A 21,525-nucleotide genomic window follows, 5' to 3' on the forward strand; every position below is an offset into this window, starting at 1 on the left:
GGGTTGGGGAAAGGGAGACAACCAAGTCACTTGATTGCCTTTGTCTCTGCTAGTGGTGATGGTGGGACTTCTCTTGGCTTCAGCTACATCAAAGCACCACATCGAGTATTAGTGTCAAAATTAACCCTGAGCACTAGAACTGATTTTACAGCCCACTATTAATTGAATATGTCGGCAGATATATATAGGTATGAGGACAGATATCAGAGGAGTAGGGGAGACTGTCAGGCCCCACGTGCAGTTATCCCCCCCAGGCAGCCTCTCCTTGGTGTCCTGGAAGAATAAGAGAAGACTGGTGGGCTCCTATGTGTTCTCACAGCTCCAGGGTTTCTACCCCTCAGGATTCACATCTTTCTATTCAGACTGCTGGGTATGCCAAGCTCCTTGTCCCCCAACTTTTATCTTATGCCTCAAGAAGTCATACAAAAATCATACAGTTGTATGTGGCTCCATAGAAATCCACAGGGAAGTGATACAAAAGCCCCCATAGATACCAAAATGTGCTGACTCAAATCCCTTATGGAAAATGGAACAGCTACCCGTATCATCCCATGTACCTTAAATGGTTCATGCATTGGCTATAATACCTAGAAAACTATAAGTGTCATGCAAATAGTTGGTGAATTCTATTGGTTAGGGACTAACAGAAAATTATGTACATATTTAGTACAAGGTTCGATTGGGATTTTGCAAATATTTTTGATTTATGGTTGATTGAATCCACAGATAATGGAACCATGAAATGGAAACAGCCTAGTTGGTCTTTGTTTACTGTACTTGGAAAGACTGCATGAATGGCCAGTAGGGGGTGCCGTAGAGGTGTTTCTGGTGTGGGAGAAAATGAATAACAGAGTAGAAGAAACCAAAGTCCCTTCTAGACCTAGGATGCCATTGTTTATAAACACAGCGATTGCAATAGCCCATCCCCCAAGCCTCACAATAAGCATCCCTAGGGAGAAATCCTTCCCACTTGAGCCACAGCACATACCAGGCAGCCTTGGACTAGAGAAGCTACCTCAGCTGCTCTTTCTCTGTTCCCCTCACTGCTCTGTGCTATTGCCAGAGTGACTTCACATTCACTAGAGAGTTTATTACATCAAGGTCTACCTTCTAGTCTCCCTGACTCTGCCTTCCTCCTTCCATGCTATAGGCCAAGCCAGTTCTTATTTCATTATCCAATAAAATCAACACATAGACAGAAGGACCTCCCACACCAAAAGTTGGTGGATTAAACATCTAGATAGGAAGTTACATAGGAAAATCAGGAGAGTGGACTCCTTGATGGAATCTCACTTACATGTCTTCCCAAGGCTGTATATGGTCCTGTGGCTTCCTGAGTTACCAGAAAGACACTAAAATGAAAGAAAACTTTAAATTTGAGGAAGTTTTAAAGATCAATTAAAAATATGTGAGATTATACATTTACTCTTTACCAAAAAGAATTTCCTTTTGCAAATGAAATTGAGTGGTCTTATGAAATATGTTATATAGATTCAAGGGTCAGAGAGGAAAGCTGATATCTGGCAACAGATGTTCTGGCCCCAAGTGATCATATTACATTTGTTTTTCTTTGTTTTTTGTTTTTAACATCCATGTTTGAGGCATTATTAGGAAAGCACCTGTTCTAGGCATCCTTAGCTTACCCAGTTGTGTTGAGTTTCCTGTACTCTCAGACATTGACAAAGCAGATCCCAGGGTGAGGAGCATCTTCCCCTTCTCCTGTCTCCTTGGTTTCCCTATCTTCCTGTCTGCTTCAAGAGAAGTTGGAAGCAGTGACTATGCACTAACCATGGGTAGATCTGGCCCTTATGAGCCTTCCAAAGACTTCTAGAGCTCAGTTGACGTGAATTTTCCCAAGACTTAGATTGACCACTGTTCTGGGGATGTGGTGGTGGGGTGATGCACCTGAGACAAACATGAGCAGTGTTAAAAGTATGGAAATTTAATTGAAAATGGAAATATTCCCCAGAGAAAGGGATTGAACTATAGGACTTTGAACTTAAATCGGTATCTGCCTACCAAGACAAACAAAATGTACAATGGTCAGCACATTCTCCAAAGGGTTAAAACAAGAATCAAAACTCAGCATATGAAGGACCATGAAATCTTCACACGCTGGAAAAGTGGCAGTGATCAGTCACCAGTAACACATAGAGATGAATGTAGTGATCCAAATTAACAATCATTTTTGTTTTACTTAACTGTGGTGAGGAGGGGAGCCCTGAGTGTATTGTTTATATGGGCACAACCGTATTAAGGTCCCCAATGCCTTGGACTTGAGGGGATGCCAAAACCTTCTCCAGCTCAGGTCCAGGAAACTGCAAAAGCCTTCCCCTGATACTGGTACCAAGTGCTTACAAAAGATCAGCCAAAAAGTGCAGAAACTGTTAGTCAAGGCTTCCTCTTTCAGCATGACTAAAGCCTGAGGCTTCTCTCCTACAGAGACTTCACACTGTGATCCTACAGAGACCTCCTACTGAGATTAGCTAAATCTGCCTAGTTTAGCTGTTTACCATAATGTACCCTCCTCCTTATCCAGCTGTAAGCAGTCATTATACCTCATCTATTCAGATGTGTAGAATAAACACTCTGAATTTGGGGGTTGCTGGTGGTGTCCTCGTTTAGAGCAAGCATATCTTACAGGAGCATGGCCCACCTGATCCCAGTTTTCCTCTATGGGTATCTTGAGTCTGTCCTTTCTGCACTTCATTGTCTCCCTTGCCAGATCAAAACCCAAGAAGAATATAACAATTGAGAAACATTTATTCACTTTCACCATGTTCCAGGCACCTGGGGCCACAACATACTAAGAACAATTACAGTTGTATAAGTTTGCCCATTCCCTATGGGGACAACCCAAAGGAACATGATGGTGGCTAAGATTCAGCCGACTCAAGCTTGCATGCCCCATGGATGTAGACTGCATGTACCCAGCTAGGTCACCCTCTGTAACTCACTTGTGAGAGTATTTGGTGTAGCTTAGATTTTTTGAAAATAGAAAGAAGAAAGAGGAGGAGGAGAAGGAGGAAAAGGGATCTCAGCTGTGCTTGTTTTGTATTTTGTTTTGATTTTGAGTTTTTTGAGAGGGAGCCTAGGCTGGCTTCAGTTTTGTTATATTGCTGAGACTGACAGTGAACTCTATCCTCCTTCCTCTACCTCCCGAGTGTTGATATTACAGATATGTGGAACACCTGGCTATATATCAGAGGGTGCAGTAAGAAACTGCCAACAGGATTACTCCATTATCAGGTGGAAGGGCAATTTTTTATTGTGAATGAGAGAGAAAATATCCAGAATTATCTGGAAGAGTACGAACAGAGAGAAAGAGATAAGATTGGAAATGGCCAGAGCTAGGGAAGAGCGAGAACAGGAGAGAATAGTGTATTCAAGTGGGCACACACAAAAAAAGAAGCTTCTGATATGACCATTCCTTTTTTAGGGATAAGTTATTTTGGTTTCAGCTTTTGTTTTGAGACAATGTCTCTCTCTCTATATATATCTCAGGCTGTTCTAGAACTCACTATGTAGATTAAGCTGGCCTCAAACTTACAAAAATCCACCTGCCTCTGCTTCCCAAATGGTGGGATTAAAGATATAAGCCTGGCCATCACACCTGGCATCAGGAAGGTTCATTGGGAAGAGGCCAGAGCATAGAGAAAGAGAAACAGACTGGACATGACCAGGGAAGGGAAAGAACAGTTGAAATTATGGATAGCAATAGAGAGCAGAGCAAAACAAGAAGCAAGGGGAAAGCAAGAGATAGAGAGTGGGGGTTAGACAAATCATGTGGATTATAAGGATCTTAGGAAAGGCTGAAGGACCAGGATGATACTATAGACTGTGAAATGTACAACAGGTTCTGTGATACTGAGAGAGCCTAGAGACCAACATGGGCTTTAATATGCTAACATTGTCACAGGTATACCTCAGTGGAGAGCCAAGGAAAATGATTCCATTAAGGACCAGAAAACCAGTTCTTTTATCTTACTGGCAGAAATCTTTCAATAGTCTATCTTCAGTTCATTTCTGAAAATATGGATGCTGTGAAATAATGATTTATGTATTATGGATGTGTGTCTTTATTTAGAGTGTTGGTTACAAGTTGTTAAGGATACTGGTCAGGAAAAAAGCCATACAAAGGAAATGTGATTCAGAGTCCTTATTTTTAAAAGCAAAAGGGGGAAATTCTGTGGGATTATGCTCCTATACACTGTAAAGATTTGTAGCTCATATTAATTTAATAAAATGCTGATTAGTTAGGCAGGAAATATAGGCAAGGCAACCAGACTAAGAGAATTGTGGGAAAAGACAGAGGCACAGTCATCAGTCAGAGGCACAGGTATTGTAAGAGTGCCGTTAGTTTGTTTCCAGCCTCCTGGCAGTTCAGACCCAAAATAACCACACAGAAACTATATTATTTAAATCACTGCATGACTCATTAGCTCTATTTTCTTATTTACTAACTTTTACATCTTAATTTAACCCATCTCTATTAATCTGTGTATTGCCATGAGGCTGTGGCTTACTGGGTAAAGTTCTGGCGTCTGTCTCTGGTGGGGCTACACAGCTTCTTCTTGACTCTGCCTCCTTTCTTCCAGCATTTCATTTAGTTTTCTCTGCCTAGCTCTGTTCCCTTATAGCTTTGTTATAGTCCCATAGCAGTTCATTTATTAACTAATGATATTCACAGCATACAGAGGGGAATCCTATCTCACCTGCTCTTTTCTCTTTAAATGAAAAGGTTTTAATTTAACATAGTAAAATTACATTACAAAACAGATATTAAGTAAGAATTATAGTTATAATATTTGTATCTACTTTATCTTTTATTAGAACTAAGGAAAACTATAACTATAAATTCTTCAACTCCATCAAAGACTCCAGAAGGCTATAATATTACCTACGTAAACAGGAAGTGCATTGTAAGTAACTTCCAAAACTCTAGAATTGACAGAAACATCATGTTTCCTGGATAGTCACCCAAAGTTCTTCTGTGTTGTTGGGACATCCATATTTAGCCTACTGGCCCATAGTATCCAGCAGACTTTTCTATGAAGCAGGAAATTTCAAAGAGAGTTCCACCTATACTGGAGTTTGTCAGTCACTTTCTTCTGCGTCCTGCAGATTGTCAATGATACTCTTTCACAAAGCAGGAACCCTGAAGGACCATCTTACCTTTAGACAAGTTCAGCAGTCTCTCTCTGTGGGTCCTGTATGTCCAGTTTATCAAGAAGTCCAGGCAAGAGTAGTTTCTTGCCCAAATGGCTAACCAACTTCATAAGGAGCCTCTTTGATGCCTGTAATCCTTTTGAAGTAGATTGGTGCTGCCAGAAGCATATGTGTCACTGTCGTGAAAAATCCTAAATTCTGAAAACATTTTAAATGCCATATTCTGTAGTCTTTGAGAGGTCTGAAGATTATCCATCTACCTGAAATATATCTCTATATATCTGAAAAACCTAACATGACTATAATCTTGACTATTATAAATTATTTTCTATTAACCTATATGTCTTAATTATACATTACATCTTTCCATGAGCTGGACAAACACAATACCTTAATCAAGATCAGAAATACATACAACAAAATTTACCTTAAATTTGTATCAATAGACCAAGATCCATGCCAATGAAAATCTCTATAACATATCCCCCTTTAAATGCAAAGAAACATTTATAAACAGTATTTAGAAAGATGGGCATAATTCTTCTCCAAAATGCTTCCTGCAGTTTAGTGGGCAAATAAATTTTTAAAGGTATTCAAGGTGACCTTGCAGGGGATCTTGGTCCATCAAAGTATATTAGTCTGGAAGCAATCCACAGGTTCTCATCCTCTGTGGGAACAAAAGAACCTCTTCCAAAGCACCATATCCTTAAACCCAAATACTGAAGTCAAGATACCTTTATAATATACATGCTGGTTTAATTTAGCAGTCCATACAATGAAATGTCTCTCTGTATTTAGCTCCTTCACAGTCAAAAAATTCAAAGAAGACACAATAATATGCATAATCCAGACTCTCTGTATGTATTACATCTTTACGTGGCTTATTTATTTTTACTCTATTACTTTTTAATATTTATTTTTATCTTTACTTTTTTAATCTATGACTGTATGTACTGTGCCTTTGATACGGCTGGTCAGACTCCAAGCTTCAATTTCATGTCAGTAAAATAGCAAAAAATAATGCTCTGTATCTCCAAGGTAATCCTAAACAGTACTGTGACAGTTTTAGCTAGTTGACGATGCTGGGCTTAGCTTATTAAATTCAGCATCAATATTTGTATAGTAAAAGAAGCACTGACCTGAAGTTCACAGGCAACTCAAAACCTCAAATTTATTCCAGTGCCCTTTGCTATTACCTGGCACACAAGAGATGAACAGTAAGTACTCTCTGGAGGCATGATTGAGGAATGAATGAATGACTATTGTCAATATGCCAACCTTGCAATGCTGCCAACACCTCTGTGAAGCAGGTGAATAATGCTAATAAATTATTTGTCCTATTGACCTATGGTTGGAAAGAGCCCTTTAATGCAATAATTTCCTCTGGCCTGTGTAACTATGAAGTCTTGATAAGGCATGTCATTACAATTATGAAGACTGTCTTCAGTAATAATTGGGCTTAAAATCTTGAAAGATATGAAATACGTGCTAAGTTTCTCCCCCATGGCACTCTACAGATACTTAGAGTTAAAAATGAAGATATTATTTAAGAGAACTATCAGTAATAATGTACAACATTAACTGGATGGGACCTGCGAGTTGAATTTTCTACCATGAATGCATCACAACCCAAGAAGACGCTATAGGGGAGATTTGTAATTCAGCTGGGAACTAAAATCATGCTTCTGGTCTGACAGTGTCAAGTGCAGAACTGCCCTGTGCATGTTTGGGCAGTAAAGAAAGGGAGTACCGATGAAGACAGGAAAACGTGAAGAGTCAGGTACAAGAGACCAAACCTACAAGACACACAAGTACAAGAGACCAAACCTATGAGACACATAACACACACACACGCACACACACATACACGCACAAAACCAACCAAACAAAACATGATAGGATTCACTAATACAAAGCATCAATTGTCATTTTCCTATATACAATGTAAGTGGGAACATTGAGCTGGAGAAACATTGATGAAGTTGCCTGAGAAAATGTTTTAAAAACAAAAGGGGAGTTGACCAGAACGTGAGTGACCCGCCTGCCAGCTGGACTGCTCCCACTCCCTGGATTCTGCTTCCAGAAAACTCACTCTGCCACCCAACCCCTCCTACCTCATCATCCTTTTTATGGTCAGTTTTTCCCCACAACCCAGATAGACTCCACAGACCCAGGTACAATCCACACCAGTCAGAAGAAGAGATAAGTAACCTACCTCCTTGCCGAAATGGCCCACACCCAGACCCTGATCCCCAGGGCACATCCTGCATTGTTCCCCTCTCACCCACAGCCTCCCGGAGCTTTACCGGGGGCCAGGATAGTCCTAAGGACCCCGGTAAGACACCACCCACTGCCCCCAACATGCCTTAAAACCCTGCCCAACAGCACTATACTGCACCCCTCTCCTGGGCTCCATATTCCTGCCTACAACATAGCAGAAGGATTAGGCTTTATTGGAGGCCCGGTCAGATCTAGAGACCCAGGGTAAGACACTGCCAACACTCACTAACACTCATTAAGGCAAGCCCAACATCACCAACTGCAGCAGGAATTGTGTCACTGTTTGGGTGACTAGGGATCCTTTGGCCCAGGGGGTGAAGTTGCAGAGGACAATAAATGACCATAACAAAAGGCTGGGGCAGGCCAGAGCTTGTCTCTTGATAGGTAGAAGAGCCCAGGAGCATGTTTGGCTGGCTGCTTGGTTTGGTTCCCCCATCCCCTTGGAAACTAGGCCTCTTGATTGCTGATGCATTGCTGGTATTGTGGGTGAATTTTCAGTTTAGCTCTTTCTAGCACAGGAGGAGGGTGTCGGGTCACCCTTGCTTATAAATGTAGATAAGAGAGATGGCACCTGCTTCTTATCCTTCTCATCCCTTGAATGAGAGTGAATGATATAACACCGTGTTTAATGTATATGACGGTCCTTGTGGCTCTCCTAGGCTGACCACGGTGTTTTGATGGCTCTCCTTTAATTACACTTTGGGGCAGACTATAGATTAAACTTTGGATAAATGCAAAAATATATATTATTAGATGTTTAGAAAAAAAATCTGTTTCCTACACAGTAATGACTACCACTTTTGATTTTTCCAGAGAGTAATACCTGAGGGATATTTCTTTGCCAGGAAAGTAGTTGAAGGTAATCACGGAGCATAAGTTGGTCTAATACTCGTGCAATACACAAGAGAATGAGAGAAAGAGCTTTGGGCAAGAAAACCATGACTATGTGAGGAATACGAAGGCAAATGGAGCCAATGTTTATTTCTGAGATGGCTTTCTTTTCTAAATTATAAGCATTTGGAGTAAGGGAGCATCCCAGAAGTGGGTAAAATTCAGCATGCTATTTTTAGCATCTTTGAATAAATTTGTGTGCTGTGATGTGAGACACGGATGCACAGCCTAAACAGAAAAAAAAAAAAAAAAAGAGAGAGAGAGAGACAAAAAGAAAACAAGTTGATTCTGGGGGGAAAAATGCTTAGTAATTGTGTTAGTAGAATTTCAGATTTTGACTGCTGGTTGCTGTCCTGAAAACCTGGAAGTCAGACAGAATCAGGAGGAAATAGATTTAGGCCTGTTGGCATGAGGCAGAAGAGCTAGTTAGGAAACAGGGCTGAGAGAGGGCAGCTTCTGGAAGCCTCCTCTCAAGCCCCAGGTTCTAATTCCATCTCACTGCTGACAACCTGCTGCTTCTACATAATGAACTCCACACCCTGGGAAAGGAGCTGTGCTGGCCTTTCCGAGGGCATCTCAAATAAGACTGTTTAACAAGGCTGATGGTCTAAGCCCTTTACTAAGGACCCCCCTGATCAAGGTTTTCTCTTTACTAGTGCACCCTTCTCAAGCTTCAAGCATGCACAGAGTACCTGCAAACAGTCTCCTCTTCAAGGGCAGAATCCTGTAGAAAACACAGGGATCCCAGCAGCACGCACTGTCCCTGACCACTAAACTCAGCTACAGCTGATTAGCCTCACAGTCCCTGGGTCACACACAGCTGCTGCTGAGGCACAGACATAACATCCCTCTCCTGATGCAGATGCTCGACTCCATCCGAGTCCTCTTGTCTTTCTGCTTCATTCCCACATCCTGCAAAGGAGTCTGAGGGACACTCTTCTGTCTCCTGAGTAGAGGACCCTGAGTCATGAAGGAACTCCTGTGTCTCTCGAGCAGATGAACACCCTGCATCCTTGAGGATGATCATCAGGTTACCCAGTTAGCTGCATCAGTTCATTCCTGCTGCCAGTGACAGGCACTGAGGAAAACAGCAGAGTCCTTCCTGCCTCAGATCTCCATCTCTAGGGTGTAACAGCACAAAGGGGGTTTAGGAGACAAATGGGGGTTACATTAAGACAATGGTCAAGAGCCCCTCACAAGGGGGGATCTTCTTCCCAATAACTGTTTTCTTCTTCATCAAAATCAATTAGCTCTCTGGGTACCAGTGTTAAAGACACATTCATTTTTTTTTCAGCTGGAACCATGAGATGAGAATGGAAGGAATCATTACCGAGGTCCCTCTTTTGACTTAGAACACTCTATGGAGGGGCAGGTTGTTAAAGATGAAGCAAAAGAAAAGCATATTGCGGGGCTGGAGAGATGGCTCAGTGGTTAAGAGCATTGCCTGCTCTTCCAAAGGTCCTGAGTTCAATTCCCAGCAACCACATGGTGGCTCACAACCATCTCTAATGGGGTCTGGTACCCTCTTCTGGCCTGCAGGCATACACACAGACAGAACACTGTATACATAATAAATAAATAAATAAATAAATAAATAAATAAATAAAATATTAAAAAAAAGAAAAGCATATTGCATAAACTGTAATCCCAGAAAGACTGAACTATCCTGATTTAAAACCCAACCTGGACTATGTTCAAGACCCTAGCTTGAAGGGAGGTGGGAGGAGTAAGAAGAGGGAGTAGATGGGGAAAGAGAGGATGAGAGTGGAGAGAAGAGAAGGGAAGAAGAGAAGAGAGGAGAGGAGAGGAAAGGAAAGAAGAGGAGAGGAGAGGAGATTGTCATGGTGTGCACCTGCAATTTCAGCTCTAGTGATTTCAAGGCAGGAAGATGATTTTAAGGTCATTCTGGGAATAATAATAATAAAATAATAATAATAAATGTGGTAAAGGTATTAGTGGATATTTTTTTTTATCCAGTGGATATTGTATCATTTTACAAGTGGTTTGATTGTAAAATGCTTACCGATGGAACATGAAACCCTAGATTCGAACCTGTTGTTGTCAAAGAATCCAGAACTTGGAGATGGAGGAAGGGTGATCCCAAGTTCAAGATCATCTCCGCTATGTAGAGACTTTGAAATAAGCCTGAGACTCATGAGGCCTGTCTCAAAACAACAAGATTGAAGATGAGGAAAGGCTGGTAAGAGATAGAAACAGAACCCAGGTTTGTTCCGTCACAGTTACACAGGGTTTGTTCATCTCAAGCAGGATCATGAAACTGAAGCAGGAAACACGAGGGAGAACAAAGGACACAGAGACTCTTTCAAGATTAATTGGGTCATAATAGGCCCCCTCCCCCTGCAATTATATGAGCATATGATTTTCCCCGTCCTACTTTCCCTGGTGCTTTCGTCATAAGAACCTAGCAAAAGTCCAATTCCTTTGCCTGCGCTGTGACTTGCATAAAGTCAGTTAACACTGTCTGACAGCTTACCCAAATGTGACAATTGACCCAAAGTTGTCATCAGATGTGGAAACACACAGGTCAGACAGAAGCTTTCAACAGTTCACTTACATGCAACAAACAGCCACTGTTTACTGCCAAGCAGGGTGCCCAGAGATGGGACATAGCAGATGAGGGCTGAACAAACTGCTAGTCTGAGATAAACTTAGTGACATCTGTCTTAAAAAAAAAAAAAAAAAAATAGGCCAGCTCTGGAGAGAGTAGGATCACAGCAGGAGACTAGAGCCAAAGGGGGGGTCAGAGACTTCTCACATCAAACAGTGTCTGGATGAAGAAAGCATGGGCTGCAGAGACCCAGAGAGGCTGGACACCCATTTCCAAACAGAAAGAACAGGCAGGGATGTCTACCTGCAATCCAAGGCTGAGACAGGAGGATCAACACAAGTTCAAGTAAGGCCTTCATAGTGAGATTCTGCCTCAAAACAAATGGTTTTAAATAAAAACAAAGAGCTGTGTACCATAGTGCAAGCCTATAATCCTAGAACTCAAGAGGCAGGAGCAGGAGGATCACCAAATACTTGAGACCAGCCTGGGATACACAGTGAGACTATCTCATAAAAAGCTAACATAATGGATAAATGACTGTGTGAATAAATGAATGGAAAGGGCAAGCAGGAGAGATGAGTAGACATTACGGGCCAAATCTCAAAGGCCTTCATCATGTGTTACACTAAGAGGTTTGGGTTACTTATTAGGCAAAGGGACCCACACAAGATTCCAGTGACAGAGGACGGATCAAGAGGCTGTCGTGAGTCATGTCAGTGTCTTGGTCCATTTTATGTTTCTACAATGAAAATCCACCAGCTGGCTAAATTACAGACAACAGAAGCCAGTTCTGCATTCTGGGAGGTGCGATGTCTAATTGACAAGGTTCTGGCAACCGGCCAGGGCCTTCGTGCTGTTTGTTAATGTCTCACCTTGGTCACTACTCAAAGGTCTTGCTCCCAAATGCCATCGACACGGGAACTGAGAGATGTCAGAGTTACACTGTAGGGAGATCAGTCAGAGAGCAGGAGCAAAGCAGGCTGCAGAGGTGGGAAAAAAGCAAAGCCAGTCAGGGCTGATCAAGTTACAGCAATGCAGAAACAGTGAGACCTGAGGAAAGACTGAGTGGGGTGGGGGAGGGGGAGATAAAGCCAAGAAACAGCTGTGGAAGGACAACAGGTCCATAGAGGGGAGCCCGCAGTGGGACGAAGGGATTCAGACTGCTTTCAGATTCCTAACTTTTGATGTTGGTTGGGCAACGCTGTCAGAATCCTTTCTCATACTTTATGCCGTCTAGGGAAGTGTTTTTCCCTCACAAGGCAACTGGCCTCAGCACTGAATTGTTTTAAAGGGAACTGCAAGGGCCCAAGAGCACTCAACTTCTATATAGGGCTCCCTCACTGAACCATTGTTCTGGGTCCAGTGAGCCCAGCACCCTGCCCACTGGCCCCTGTAGGCAGAACCTTGCTAGCAAGCCCAGCACCCTCCTGCACCCAGCATCCTCCCCTCTATGCCTAGCACCAGGTTCTCTGCCTCCTGCGCCAAAGACCACCCTACCTTCTGCATCCTATCCCCTGAGCCGTATTCTCTGAACCCATTTCCCAGATTCCAGTGACTGCACTCTACACCCTTAGACTTTTGCTTGCCCAAAGCGCCCGTGTCCTCCTACTCCAGAGCCAAGCGCTTGCCTCAGCTCTCTCTGTTCCGCTTCTTTACCAACCAAGCGCCTATACGGAAAGCTTGCTTATACCCACCTCAAACCACACCCCGAACCTGCCTGTGCCAAGGCCTCACTTACTGGCTCCGCCTTCCCCTGCTCCCTGAGACCCTAGTTTCACCCACAGCCCAGACTCACGTCTAAATCCGCCCCTGCCTAGCTCCTCCCACCGGTTCCAGCCTTTCTTAAGCGTCAGGATTCTGGGTTGCCTCAATGTTGGTCTTAGCATCTGCGACCTAGAGATTGGCGCGGTGCTGGTGTCCGAGGTAAGCTTTTAGCCTCCGTCGTCTGGCCCAAAGTTGTCAGCCGGGTTTGTCACCCGCCCGCGGAGTCGCCCGCTCTATCTCGTCTGGTTGCAGGAAAGCAGGATACTCCTTTTGTGGTTTTCCAGTGAGAGAGCTCGAAAGAGTAACATCGCATGTCCCGAAGGGTAAGGATGACCTTTCTCAGGATGCCTGCCAAGCCTGAATGAGCCGCGAGCTCTGGTACCGGCAGCTCCTATGCCTGTAGACACAACCTGGAACTTCCTTAGGATGCGCGGAGCTGTGTGTCCAAGATTGCTGGTTAGCTCGGAGTCACTCATTCGCAGACCATTATCAGCAGTGTAGGTTTTAAACAATTGGTTCGCTATGTTGAGAGAAGTGGCTGGACAGAGTGACCCATGTGTAACAGCTCAAATAATCTACGCATCAGGAGCAAAGCCAGGAACGTGGTGCTTGCAGTAAAGCGGCGGCATGAGAGACTTTCTTAAAAGAAAACCTACCTTCATTTGAACAAGTTCGTACCAGTCTGTGGGAAGTTGTTTATATGAGCCATTCTTGGACATTTTAAACCTTCCTTTCCTTTCTCCTTGGAAAAAATGGCCCTTGTCAGGTTAAAACAAAATGAAGACTTATTTTTTTTTTGAAGGGAAAAAAAATTGTAGACAGATTTTATTCAGGAAACATTTGAAGCTGGCTTGTTGGGACAGCAGAGAGAAAAGAGAGAGAAACATGGCATTTTGCTCTATAGGGTTTGAGGCAAATCAGCAATCCTGCTGCAGAAATGAAGGGCTAGGGACAAATAGAAACCGCTGTTTGTAGTCTCCTGCAAGTCTTTAGCTTCCAGGTGGCTCAGATGCATCTGGGCAACCGAGGATGAGAACCAGTGAGCAGGACGTCGAAAATGCAGTGAACCAAATGGAACTCTTGAAAGAGGACTCAGGAAACCAAGTGAAGCTAAGACTGTGCACTGGATAAGCAGTGTGACCCTGAGATCTGGTGTTGCTTAAAAACATTTTGAGGGAGCTGGAGAGAGGCCTCAGCTGTTAATAGCACTTGCTGCTCCTCTGAGAGAATCCAGGTTTGGCTCTCAGCACCCACATTCCCTTCCACAGTCATCTCTAATGCCAGTTCCAAACCTCTGTGGGCACAAGGCATGCCCTGGTACACAGACAGCCAGACCAAACACTCAAATACCTAAAAATATTTTAAAAATTTTTTGAGTTCCTTTAAACATGCAACTTGAATGTTTGGGTGGCATTGCTGACCCACCTTGGGATGCATACATGCAGGTTGCAGGTTTTGTTTTGCATTGGGGGGGGGGGTGAGACAGGGTTTCTCTCTAGCTTTGGAGCCTGTCCTGGAACTAGCTCTTGTAGATCACAAGCCTCGAACTTACAGAAATCCGCCTGCCTATGCTTCCCGAGTACTGGGATTAAAGGTGTGCGCCATCACTGCTTGGCTTGTTTTGCTTTTTATATGATGATTAGGCCTTGATATACCGTTAAAGTACAGAACATCCCTGAATATCCCTACTAAATAAAGAGATGTAAAAGACCTAACAGCTTGGCCCTTGTTTTATTCCCTCTGATGAGCATAAATCCACAGAAAAGATACTTTAGCAAACTGGGCAACTCTGAATCTGGACTGAGTTTTAGAAATTATCTAGAGGGGTTCTGGTTATTGTTGGTTACATAGTAGAATGTACCTTGAGAAATGCATGGTAAACAGTCAAGGTGGAATTAGAGTGGTGTGTGGGATGTTTTAGATCCCTTGCAATAAGCACAAAAGAAAGTACGTAAAGTACATGATATAAATTTTAATAAGTGTTCTATTGGATTAATTACCTATTGTAACGCATCCTTTTGTGAATGTTTGGAAACTATTGCAATCATACTTTAGAATACGATATGGATTTCCAAATGTTCTGACTTTTGAAAATTAGCTCAGCATTTTCACTTCCTGTGAAAGCTGTGATAACAAATTCAAAATTACTGAACTCAGAATCTTAGAACCACCCTCTCAAAGACTTTCTCTTGCATACTGCATATTAACCACCCCTGTGGTCTCTACAGACTGAAGTCACTGGAATATGCCTAAACTGGGTGTGCCTGACTTTGACAACAAAACCAAGCAGGGTGCATGGAAGGTAAACTTATTCTACTATAACAGACTAGAGGACAGGAGGCTTAGTTTCTCAGTGAATGGCTATTCCCAGTTTTTTTTTTTTGAAGTTTTTTTTTTCTTTTTCTCATTATTGTTGCTAAGATTGGTGCTGTACTCACAATTAGGACCCAGTGGCTGGAGTGCCACATATGGGTCACCCCTCCCAGCACCTTTAAAGTTACCATGCCCCGCTATTGAATCAAAGACTCTGCTCTTTATTGCATAGGGGTATTTATTAGCATAGTATGTTTCTCAAGTTGTTTAGGTTAAAGACCGAGGTCTTCGTCATCCACAGGAAACTGCCAGGCAGAACAATGCAGATCTGGCGTACAGTTTGAGTCCCTCATCTGAAGCTTCTAGCCAGGGCAAAAGTGGAGCTGATGTGAAAGTCCAGGAGTCTAAGGACATTGTGGTAACCTCTGAAGATGGCATCACGAAGATCATGTTCAATCGGCCCTCCAGAAAGAATGCTATAACTTTACAGGTAATACTCCCTCCTGCCAGGGCACGGACACACTTGTTCTTTCTTCTATTTCTTTAACTAACACAACTGTAGAATTTGAGCATTATTCCTATTTTTTGTGGAAGGAGATTAAAGTATTTGGTTTGACTGAGCAAGTTGGGCATTGTTTAGAACTGGGGAGTTTCTGGTAGGTTCTACATATCCAGGAGACAATGAAGCTTTGCTATGAATGGAAACACAAATCAGTTAAATCAGTTTAAATGAAAGAGCATTGGGAGAGAGATACACAGAGACCCCACAAGGGAGATAAGCCTCCCCAAAGAGTCTTTACGTCACTGCCTTCTGAGTTTTTCTATGCTTGTGAACCCTAATTTTATACAAGAAGTGTGGGGGGGGGAATGTTACAGAAGAAGAGGAGAGAGGGAGGGAAAGTGTAGTGGCATTTCACTTGTATTTTAATAAATAAAACTTGCCTAAAGTTCAGAGAGTAAACAAGCACACTGATCAGTCTTACACACTAGGCAGTGGTACACACCTTTAATCCCAGTAGCCATACTAGTTTGCCATGGAAACCAGGTGATAGTGGTGCACACCTTTAATCCCAGCACTAGAGAGGAATATAAAATGGGAGGAGACAGCTCTTTCACACAGTCTCATTCTGAGATTCCAGGAGGCTGGGCCATCATTTCAGACTGATGTTGAGGTAAGAGCTAGTGGCTGGTTGCTTTGCTTCAAGTTGAACCCCAATTTCTGTCTCTGGGTTTTTATTAGTCATTCTACAGGCAAGGGAGGAAAGGAGGAAGAAGAGAGGAGAGGAGAGGGGTCTTTGGCCGAACATTAATAGTTTTATTTGAATGAACTTCTTCCCAGGGCAATTGGAAATTTCTCCTTGAACTACACTGATAATAAATTAATCACCAGAGACCCTCCCCCTAATTACAGGGGTTTAGCAGATGCTTGGAGGTGAACTGGAGGTCAAGGCTGTCATCTGCAGTGTGGGGCAGCATGCTCATTTGAAGCCATAAGAATCTTGTAAAGTGGCTCACAAACCTTCAAATTGATAAGGCACTTCATTCTGAGAATTTCATGTTTGCTCCGAGACTTCTCTGTACGGGAGGGTAGTTACAGCTACACACTACAGCATGCAAGAATCAGGACTTCCTGCACAGAGATTTATATATGCTTGCAAGACCTTATCACCACTATTTAATGAAATAGTTCAGCAGGTTGAGAAGTAACTTGAGAAGTTCTTATAGCTGGTAAGCAGGAGAATCTACATTGATCCATCTCTTTCCTGGCCCCAGCTCTACCTAGTCACCTTGGCTGCTGTAATTCTCAAAAGTTATTTCCTGTCCCCTGCTTTGAAGGAAAGAGTCTTATCATTATTCACGTATTAAGTTCTTGCTTCTACATTCCAGTGTCTTTACAAATACCCACCCGCCTCATAACTCTTTCCCACACTGAATCTTATTAAAGTAAAATCCGTGCCAGTTTTGAAAACACAACAGAACTTCAGCAAGATTTTCAGAGATGTCCAGTGCTAGGGCCCTTGTTTCCCAGCACGGAGAAATCCAACCTCGGTGTTAGTTGTGGCTTCCCAGACTGCCCAGGATACATCTCCTTCCTCAAAGCCACAGTTGAGAAGCTGTTTCAGGGACTGTTTTCTCAGCCACCTTTCTTCTCACCTGCTGCAGCAAACTCAGCAGTTCTAGCAAGCTGTGTGCTACCCCATGCCCCTCCCTCGCCCCATCCCTCTTGGAGCACAGTAACTGTCCAGCTGCAAAGCTCAGGAACTATGTCTCTCTTGCTCACCTTTGAACAAAGTGGTTATTTGGTGCATCTGCCACAGCACCTGTACATCATGTGCACCCAGCCATTGTTAGAGGAGTGGAAATCCTCTCAGGCAGCCTCTCTTTTAGTATCAAAACAGTCTCTATGAGTGTTTAGCACTGTGTTGAGAGAAGGCTTCCAGACTGATATAGTGTCAGTCCACTGGATGGTGGAGCTCATTTTCATTGTTCTTTTATCTGCCTTTTCATTCACAGAGATGTATCAGGAGATTATGCTTGCACTTAAAAATGCCAGCAGGGATTAACTCAACCATAACTGTTTTCACAGGTAAGACTTTCCCAGACTTAATTTCTTCTTTAGGAAGTCTCTTAGTATATAAGGAATTTAGTGATGATGTTTGAAGATCTTTTTCAGTGTGCAGTGGTCTAATTTATAAATAAACCATAACATCATGGATGTAGGATAACTATGCTTCGATAATTATTCATGATAAATCATATGTCCCATCCTGACTGGTATAGTAAAGTTCATTGTGGCAGTGACAAAAGTCAGGGCATAAAACAACTCAGCTGTCCAAAAACGGATGAAAAGACAGCTTTTGTTTATCCATAAATCCTGCTCAGTAATAAAAAGAAATCAAAGTGTGATACACGCAAACATGTGTATCACACATATCTTTAAGACAAGATTCAGAAAACTCAAGAAAATAAAAGTATGCATTGTTTGGCTCAACTCTTGCGAGTTCTACAATATTGGAGAGAGGTTCTGCTCTGTTGACTGGTGGAGTCTGGATATGACTGCCTCCGGCAGTTGGCATGGCAGGGTAGAAAGCATCTGGAGTATTCTGAAGCGTCTGTGCAGTAGCCCCTCTTAACTGAATGCTCCTTTTGGTTGTTTTGCCTCCCAAAATTTCAGTTAAGCGTTGTACCCTTGGTCTAGAAATAAGTAGGAGTGTCTAGAAAATTCACAGTATGTTTAAAATAACTCTTTATATATCATATTGTTATTATTAAAGTTTGTTACTGTAAATATCTTACCTAATATATACGTTGAACTTTGTCACAGGTATGCACGTACAGTCACCCTCAGCACGCTCTGGGAACTAGTTCCATGACTCTCCTCAATACAGTAATTTTCACACTCATGTATTTGCATAGAAGGCCCACACATCCCAAGGATCTTGGATCCCCTCTGGGTGTCTTACAATGTCTAACACAGAATGATGCTATGTCAGTATTCACTGTTTAGGAAAGAACAGTCACAAGGAAGAAATATTCAGTCAATGTTCAGTTCAGATGATTTTTTTTTTTGGTCCTCAAATGTTTTTTGTTGGTTGAATCCATAGATGTAAAACCTGAGGGTATAGAGGATAAATAGGAAAGGAGAAAAACACACTATATACGTTAGTGCCTGGTACCATCCCCATGTTTCAGGGATTTGTGGACCGTCTTGGAATCTATCTTGTGTGAATAAGGGAGAATCACTGTGTCTTGTTTTGGGTTGGGATCACTCCAGTGTTTACAGTTACAAAACTATTTAGGGTTCTAGGGAAGTAGGCTGAGATGGAGTGCTCACCTATCATACAGGAACCCCTGGGTTTAATTCCCAGCAGGGGTATTGTGACACAGGACTTCAATACTGACAGTCCATAGGTGGGGCCAGAAAATCAGCAGTTCAGAGTCATCCTCAACTCTATGGGGAGTTTGAGGCCAACCTGGGCTCCTTGAGATCTTGTCTCAAACAATACTCATTAAAAAGTAACCTTTTCATTGTAAGCAAAGTATACTTTAATAAGCACACTCCTTCAATGGGTCTAAAGATAGAGATAATGGTTCTTATCGTAATCTAGACAGTCCCACACAGTCTGTCCACTCATCTTGACTATAGCAGCCCCCGCCCGGCACCCTGTTCTTTCTCTGCTTCAGCATTGGGGGCTCTTCTTTCAGGCTGTTGTGTAGACCCTGGAGACCACAGACACAGAACCTCATGTGCACTGTTCCATCTCTGCTAGCCTTGCCTGTTGTTCAGCTCTCAGTCCAGCTGCCCCTTCCTGTGTGAGCTCCACACTAAACACCACAATAGACTGAGCCTGCTCCATAGTCATAGCATGTAGCCATCTGTCATGTTCTAGTCACACCATCTGCATTTACTTAGGTTCTTTAATACCAATGTCTTGCTAGTCCCTAGTGTGTAAATGAGGTTCACTCTTGTTCTGCTGGTGACTGGCTGAGCCCTGCACACAGCAGATGCACATAGTCTAGAATGAGTTGGAACATGACGGAATCGTAGCTCTGTTGATTGACTGTTCACAGGAGCTGGTGACTATTACTGAAGTGGGAATGACCTAAATAACTTGATTAATGCCACTGGTGAAATCCAGGAGTTAGCTTTAAAGTGTGCTATGGCACTGAGGTAAGTGTGACATTTGTCTCATCCCAAGGGATTCATTCTCCTCCCCCCCTCCACTTCCCCCTATGTGTTTATGGTATACTTGTTCATTTACGTGTTTCACATGTGTGTAGACCCAGGTGTTTGCGGGTATGTATATACATATGGATGCTGAGTCCTAGGTAGACGTTAGAATCATCTTTGATTGTTTTTCCTCTTTGTTGAAACACATTCCCTTAAATACAGAGTTCACACACATGGCTAATCCTGCTAGCCAGCTTGCTCTAGGTTCCACCTTTTGAGGCCAGAGTTCTGAAGCAGGTCTCCACACCCAGACAGCATTTATGTGGGTTCTGGGGACCCAAGCTTTACTTCAGTCCTCATACTTGATTGGCAGATGTTTTAAATGATGAGTTATCTCCTCATGCCCGCAACAGTAAACAGTCACTTGTCCATGTTGATGCACTTAATCATGATTCCCCATAGATCCCTCTCTTCATCCTGTAGTCTCATGAGGTTGAGTGGAAAGTGCAGGTGAGGAAGAGGCAGAGGGAGTCTGAGTTCCTACGGAGCAGGGTGAACAGACAGTGACTGCAGATGCTGGCTATGCACTGGAAGGAGTCTTGAAAGCTGTTGAAGGAGGGTTGAGGCTTCACCTTCCTATCCCAGTTCTGGTAAGTCTCTCAGTCCCCCTGCGCTGTGATATGCAGTTATGCATGTAGTCACACACCATGATGTCTCAGGCCACAGCTGGCCCACAGCCTTGAACTCACTGTCCAGGAAACAGTGTGAATCAGGCTCAGCTTGTAGGAGTCATGGTCTGACTTTCCACTTACAAGGCTCTTGATTTAGCCTGGGAAGGTGACCCTTTAGGGTAGTGTCAGCTTTAATGTATTCAATCCTTTCTATAGTTAGGTAGTACTACTTTGAAATATGAAATGCTTTCCTATTTCCATTATTGTAGGGAACTTGTAAGTGGTTTTATAGACTTTCCCAAGCCTCTGGTTGCAGTAGTAAATGGCCCAGCTGTAGGACTCGCCGTCACTCTTCTGGGACTATTTGATGCTATCTACATATCTGACAAGGTAATTCTGTTCCTGGCTAATCAGTGAGCTCCCATGACTCTCCTTTATACTGACTAGAGACAAACATATTATGGGAGCTAATGGCTGTGCTGGTTAGTTTTTATCAGTGACACAAAGTGGAGTCACATGGAAAGAGGGAAACTCAGTTGGGGAATTGCCTCCCTCAGACTGTTCGCTGGGTTTGTCTACGGGGCATTCCCTTGATTAATGATTGAAGTGGGAGGTTCCAGACTGCTATAGACATTGCCACCCATCAAATGTGGCTCTGGGCCGTACTAGAGAGCAGGCCAAGTGAACCATAGTGAGCCAGCCCATAAACACTTCTGCTCCATGGTTCCTGCCTCTGCTTCTGTTGAGTTCCTGCCTTGACTTCTTTCAGTGATGAGCTGTAACCTATAACCCAAATAAACCCTTTCCTCTCCAAGTTGCTTTTGGTCAGTGTTTTATCACAGCCACAGGAAACACAGCAAGACAGTGGTAGAATGCAGTCATTTAGATAGTTCTTAAAGACTCAGTCTAACTTGACAATTTGGGTTTTTTCCTTGCTATGTTTATTGCCATAAACATAACTCCAACTCTGGTGATTCTGTATTTTAATCAGAGTTTAATATTTATTCAATTTTTATTTTGAATATTGCCTCCAAATGCTCAGAGATGATTGAAAGCTTGCTGAAGAGGCTACAACCTCCACACAGGTTGCTTGGTCCTCTTTCCCTAGTTCAGGAAGCCTAGTGTTTAGTCTTCCAAAGTGAGAAGGGACTGTGATAGTTTACTGCTCTCCCTCCCTTGTCTATCAGAGAACTAAA

At 42.9% G+C, this 21,525-nt stretch overlaps 1 pseudogene; it reads left to right on the top strand.

The window, feature by feature from the left end:
• The first annotated feature begins 7,396 nt into the window (after positions 1-7,396).
• On the top strand, positions 7,397-20,746 carry LOC121433954 (annotated as a pseudogene).
• The last annotated feature ends 779 nt before the right edge of the window (positions 20,747-21,525 follow it).

This window comes from Microtus oregoni, unplaced genomic scaffold, assembly GCF_018167655.1.
Source record: "Microtus oregoni isolate MIOR12 unplaced genomic scaffold, Mior012 000042F_ref0000377, whole genome shotgun sequence".
NCBI lineage: Eukaryota > Metazoa > Chordata > Mammalia > Rodentia > Cricetidae > Microtus > Microtus oregoni.